Source organism: Caretta caretta, chromosome 4 (genome assembly GCF_965140235.1).
Source record: "Caretta caretta isolate rCarCar2 chromosome 4, rCarCar1.hap1, whole genome shotgun sequence".
NCBI lineage: Eukaryota > Metazoa > Chordata > Testudines > Cheloniidae > Caretta > Caretta caretta.
Genome location: NC_134209.1, coordinates 11,689,998 through 11,696,860, shown reverse-complemented (window position 1 = coordinate 11,696,860; position 6,863 = coordinate 11,689,998).

Sequence of the window (6,863 nt, the reverse complement as noted above, 5' to 3'; positions counted from 1 at the left end):
CTCGGGGCTGGCTTCTCTGCTGGGGGCCCATAGGGCCAGGGGCTGGCTTCTCTGCTGGGAGCCCATAGGGCCAGGGGCCTCTGCTCTGCTGGGGGTCCTCGGGGCACGGCTCCTCTGCTGGGGTCCCATAGGGCCAGGGGCCTGTGCAGGGGTCTGTAGTAGGGACGAGCCTGTGGGGCACAGCTAGTGTGGAGAGCACCATGTGAGTGAGTGAGTGGGTGGGAAAAGGGCAGACACTTGAGCTGCAGAACAGCCCCTCCACGCCAGGCAGCCCCATGTGTCGAGTCCCACGTGTAAGCTTCCCTACCTAGCCCTTCAGCAGGGATCACCTCCCGTACAAGGCCAAGCAGGTTGAAAACCCACTCCCTTCCCCACGGAGGATGCACCATCCCTGTTTGTTTTTCTTGAAATAGCTCTCCTTCTGCATAATGCTTCACTATCCCATACATCGCAGCTGAGTAGGCCAGTATCATCCTTGTCTTTTGCCACAGATGTCCCTATTTATAGCTTTCTGCTGTTGGCAGGTCTGCAGTGCTGGGGGGAGGGGAAGATGTTTTCCTCCCCAATCATTCAGCCCCCACATTGCCCGAGGAGCTGGCATGAATTGCACCATAGTGACCCTGAAAGGAATGATTTGGGTATCATTTTTTTAAAAGCAATGGATGCTAAGAGATCCTTTGCATGGCTGGGCTTTTATTTTTAATGTGAGAGTGGATGGGGAATTTCATTTGGAACAAGACTGTCATAGGAACTCTCCTCCTGACATTGCTTGTAATGCCATGGATGAATGATGTCAGCTTAACCTAGAAGGAAGCCTAAACTGTGAGATTTAGTGATTTTTTTTAAAGGACAAAAAGCTGTATTCTGGCATCCTTCCTCATACCCATGTGACTGGGATCCTGGCAACAACTAGGCTTCCATTTCCATGCCCCTTCTGTGGGGAAATGATTATTTCAAACAAATAAACCAGTGGACCGAGTCTGTGAGCATTCCACGCACATACTGAAATGCATCTGGCAGGTCTGTGTTTTTTCTTGCTATTACCAAAATCAGATTAATAAAATATCAGTGACTGCCAATATGTTCTTAGGAGTTCAACAGCTTTTCAGGAGGAAAAAAGAGAAACACTTAAGGTTTTGTTTGAGAATGAAACGCAACCTCTTTTATATTTAAAATGTACATGCAAAACTAATGTTATTGTAACTGACCTTCCCTGGCTATCCATATTCCTTCTGTATATTTTGGGACATTTCCTGAACCCATTTGGAATGGTGAGATCATGACATACTGGAATATTAGAATACCACTTTAATCACATCATGAGACATCATGTTATAGACTAACCAATGGATACGTTAATTATGGGGTGGAGGTTGGAGAAAAGCTCAATTCACCAGAGTCTCGGGTTGGAATTATGGCACCATAATGCAAATACTTCCTGTTTTCTTCCCACTAAGATTAAGGCATTGATCCCCTATGGCGCCCCTTCCCTTCTCTTCATTATTCTGTCTCTTCCTTTCACCTGCCTCCCATGGGGTTTTATCTAGGGCCGGACAAACATTGGAGGGGCTTGATTTACAAGGGGCTCCTGAACAGAACCCAGCAGGGTGGATCTGCTTGAAAATTTTCCTCGGGAGCAGTGTTTTGTTGAAAAATTGCCATTTTGTTGCAATTGAAACTTTCCGGGGGAGCATGTCAATGAAATTGTGTTTTACATTAGAAGTGGAGCATTTTGATCAGGTTGAAATGTTCTGCTTCATCTCTTCAGAACAGGATGTAGCAGGTTTTCAGTTCAAAGTGACTCTGCATCATGACAATTATATTATAAAGTAAAAAAAGGTGAAAGTTAAAATTGAATCAAAATATTTTGACTGAAACAAAATTATTCCTCCCCCCCCCCAAAAAAATTTCATTTCATATTAATTTTTGTGCCAATGTGGAATGAAAACAAATGTCAAAAATGCAGAATTTCCTGTGAAATCCTGCAGGGCATGATAAATAGCAAGTGGCCCTTGGCCAGCCCTGGTTAGTTTGCTTGGAAGTCCAGGTTCTAAACAAGACCAAACTGCCACCCTCTGATGGCTTTGGGAAAAGGCCACCCTACAAGTAAGAAGAAAAGGAGTACTTGTGGCACCTTAGAGACCAAGGTGCCACAAGTACTCCTTTTCTTTTTGCGAATACAGACTAACACGGCTGTTACTCTGAAACCTACAAGTAAGATTTAGGCTGGGGCATGTCCCAGGGACTGAGGGAAATGGTAGACGAAGGCACACCCAATGCAGAGGGGTTTTGTACGCATTCACATACCTGGGCTGATTGTTCTTGGGTAAATAGTGCTGGAGAGTTCAGAATAGAGTTCAGTTCTCTAGCCAAATGATGTGGCTTTGCTCCTTATATCATCTGTAGGTGGCAACCAGAAGGCAACAAGGTAGTGTGTGCAGGCTTCTATGAAGACATTCCTTCCCACAGAGGGCAGCGTTTGGAAGGACAGGTTAATAGGGGATGTGATTCTCTACACGCTCAGCAGTGATTACCTGTGCAAAGTGGCTGTAAAGCGCGATCACTGAGGTCTGTGAATGGAGAATTCTGTTTTGGTAGCATTTACACTCCTGCCAATAGCAGCACATGGCGCAAGGCAGTGAGGAGTCAGGCCCATAGAGGACTCAGATGGTTCCCAAGTCCCAGACACATGGTGTGGATAGGCTCCCTTCCCCCATTTCCCTGCCGCTGCCCACTTCCCTCTTTGACAGCTCCTGCCTGCTACACTGTTGACTTCTGTGCTAGCCAGCTGGGTTTGTCTTACCCTTCAGCAATTTACCATTTGCTGCCATAAGAGTGCTTCCATTGATAAAATATAGTCATTCGTTTACGTGCCTTGGGTGCAGTGTGTTTAATACCCCCAAGGAATGTATTCCATCCCACATCCTTACAATTCATTGTAAGACGAAGTTATTTTGTCACATACACAAAGTGCAACTTTGTGAGAGGAAGCCAGGAAAGAGGAAGTCTACTACTACAGGTACTGACATACAAGATACCTTGAGGCCTTGCCCTACAAAGAGTGACAGAGGGTCGTCACATTTCCCTTGATGTCCACAATAAAGCCCCATCCTTAAATCTTGAGCTTTGAAAAGAAAAAAGTAAAATTTAGTGTCAGATTTCAATATAATTTAAAAATTGTATTCAAATACAAGCAGAATTTAATGTTAGTTTGGACCATAAACTGCACCTTTCTGCTCAGGAAACTCCCACTGAAATCAATGGAAGGTTCAGTTAAAGAATTGATGCTAAGATGTAGGCCTTTGTGCAGGGGAATGTTTGACGCTTGAATACACTGAGGAATCCTGCTTCTTTTTGTAGGAAATGTAGACTACATAGTCCCAGCATGTGCACACTATGATGTCATGTGGAGTACATCCAGGTGCATGTTACTATCTTGGACACCTTAAATACTAATTACATCTGGTTTTATATTAAAATGTCATGAAACAAGGAGTTCTCGCTCTGTACCTGACAATTATGGTGTATGACTGGCTCCCATAATTGCCTCAAGGCGATTCACAGAAAGGTGTGTGGGTGTGTGTACGTGCTTGCTCAGCTCCCAAATTTACAGGGAGCTGTAGGATGAGCCTGTTTCAAATGTCAGTTCCTGTTTTAAAATACACATTCTAGAAAGTGAAAGGTATCATTGTGCTGTATCAAAATTAGTAGAGAAAATGATATTCAGCAGTATAAATATCAGCAAAATAGATAAGATCAGTACATTTCATTTGTCAGTGCGGTATGTATAAGCAGTCTGTTATGTTCAATGGTGGCTGACTTGATCAATATTACTCAAATTCATACAAGAATTCCAATTTTCCTATACTAGTAATAGAGGAAGAGAGAAAACTTGACTCCAGTTGGGCAGGTTTACTGGAGTGGACTAGCCACAGCTTAAATACTTCCAAATCACACTTTCGGCTGAAAGATGCACATGCATTAAACAAGAAAATGGGGACAATGCAGGTTTTGGAATGCAGCCGTTTCTGGGGTGAAGTGCAGCAGCTCTTTAACAGCAGACAGTAACACTACACAGCAGTTCAGGACAGACTGTGAAGAATAACACAGTAGCTACTGGGGAGGTTTGAGTGGGCCAAATATGGCCGGTGGTAAATCCCAGTATAAAGAACAGTCTATGAATTCAAGTTACCATGATTCTGCTCACTCTGGTAAATCAATCAGATCTCAGCAGACATTTCTGTTATGCCCAATTATGAGTCACTGTCGGGCTCTTAAGTGACACTGGCATTGTACTTAGTTTCCATTTAGGAAGTGGTGAAGTCTAGGCCTTAGAGCTATGAGCTAGAGATACAGGATTTTGTCATGGAGTTTCTAATCTAGTTTTGAACCTCCAGCTCGTGGCGTCCATCTGAGCTGGCCTGGGTAACTACGTTACAAAGCAAAGCCACCGGTGTGTTTGGCAGGGGGTGGGCAATGGAAAGGAGGGACTGCTATGTTGTACCCAAAAGTGTTCTAACCAGCTTTGAAGAACATGCGCTAGCCACAGCTGGTCACTTGGGTGCGGCTGACAGGCTTGATGGATTCCTCAAAGGTGACCCAGGTAGGCAGAAGGAGTTGCCTGCCCAGTGGGGAATGGAGCGGCTTGTCTGCACCAGAGGCTGGGAGTCACTGCTGCTGTGGGACCCTGGCAGCTGTGCCTGGAGTTGGGGGAGGAAACCTGCCCCAGCGCTGAGCATTAGGAGGACACAGGGGGACCCCTGCTTCACGTGGACTGTGGCTTTGCTGCCAGAGGGAAAAGGAACAGTTTGTTTGAAAAGCTCCTTGTGTTTGTATGGACCCAAGCTGGCGCGTTGATCTGACCCCAACTCTCGGACCTCCTCTGCCCCTCCGGCCTAACCTGACCCCCAGCCTCTCAGCCTGCCTCTGACAGGGGAGTTTTTAACTTGAACATGTTGCTATATCTCACCCCTGCGTGGTTTGGAAGAGCGAGGGTCCAAACTCCTGAGGGGAGAGAAGGGAAAGATGGAGCTGTGACGAAGTGGGACTGTTCTTAATGTTTCCTCTGAATAGTGTGGGGGTGCCTCAGTTTCCCCTAGGCAGTTCTTAAGTATCTAGGTGGTGGGGTAAGGGTGTATGATCATTGCAGTGCCCTAGAGGGCATGTGTGTGCAGGAGTCTGGACACAGAGAATGGCCGACACCCTGTTTCCTGGCAACTGATGGCCTGGGCCCTTCCCCCCCTGCAAGGTGAGAGCTGAAGGGTTGGAGAACAAAGGAATCAGGTGACCTACTGGCCCGGGAAAGGAACAAAGCCCAGAGGAGGAGGGGCTGGAGGGGTTTTTCAGTTTGGGGCTGGCTGGGACATGGAGTGAAGTGCAGACGTGGTTGTCTGGCTCACTGCCCCCCAGAATGGACCCAGCTGAGGGGTCCCGTTCTCTGCACCTGCAAGCTCTGTTTTAGACCATGTTCCTGTAGTCTAATAAACCTTCTGTTTTACTGGCTGGCTGAGAGTCATGTCTGACTGCGAAGTTGGGGTGCAGGACCCTCTGGCTTCCCCAGGAGCACCGCCTGAGCGGACTGGCTGTGGGAAGCGCACGGAGAGGCAGAGGATGCTGAATGCTCCGAGGTCAGACCCAGGAAGATGGAAGCTGTGTGAGCTGTGTGTCCTGAAGACAGGCTGCTCACAGAAAGGCGACTACCCCAGAGTCCTGACTGACTTCATGGGGAGCAGTTCCAGAGCATCGCCCAGGGACTCCGTGACAACTGGTGGCAGCGGTGGGATGTACTGCACCCCGTGGATGGCGCTTCCTGCAGTAAGTGACTGGGGAGCAGTAACACGAAGGGGGATTGCCGAGGACCAGGCCTGCTGAAGGCTCAGAAAGGAGCGGTTTCGGGGGGCGGTTAACCCCTGGGAGTGTGTGACCAGCGAGAAGTACTGTGCAGTAATGGGGTCCCCCTGGGGACTGCCGTGAGCAGTCTCAGGGGCGGAGGAGTCTGCAGCTCGACCCTGGCAAAGAGGTGGTGACCTCGAGAAGGGCTGGCACACTAGGGGTTCTCCCTGGAAACCGTGGGGAGCTGAGAACACACGGGCCTGTGAGTCCACAACAACTTGGGAGGAGCGGAGTGATGGCCTGTCACCGTCTCCTTAAGAAGGACATTGTCACCCTGTGCAAAAAGAGAGGGTTGAGCATTGGAAAGTTCACCAAAGCAGAGTTAATCGTGCAGCTGGAGGAGGATGACCGCTCTAAGGAACAGATTCCTGACCCCAACTGGGGCTATAGCAGGATCTGGGAGCAGCTGAAGCGGGAGCCAGGCATCGCCAAGACTCCTGTCCCCGACCAGACGAGGGTCTTCACGATCGGGTTCCCCATCGGGGGATCAAGACGGACGGGATTGGAGCTGAGTCTGAGAGAGCAAGAGGACCGTGGGAGACAGCGAGAGCCCGAGAAAGAGCTGCAGAAGCAGCAGCAGCATGAACTGGCGGTGGGGGAGCGGAGAGGCCTAGGGGACCTCCCCGGGGTGAGTGGGGATAGATCCCGGGGGGCCAGTTCCGCAGGGAACCTCGAGACTAAATTGCTGCCCCTGGTTAAGGAGGGGGGGGGTGTGGATGCCCACCTCACTGCCTTTGAGCAGGCTGGCGATTTGAACCAAGGGGACCCTGCGGAAAAGCCCCGGTGTCTAGCTCCCTTGCTGGGTCCCAAGGCCACAGACTCCGTCAGCCAGATGGTTGGGGATGTGGACAGGCTCCCACTCCTGACCCCAACCTATATGTCTGTGTGGAGTTTCCTGGGGCCAGGCCCCCCGGACCTCCAGTGGGAGCAGAAGGTGATGGTCAATGGGGAGACATTCTTGGGGTGGCCAA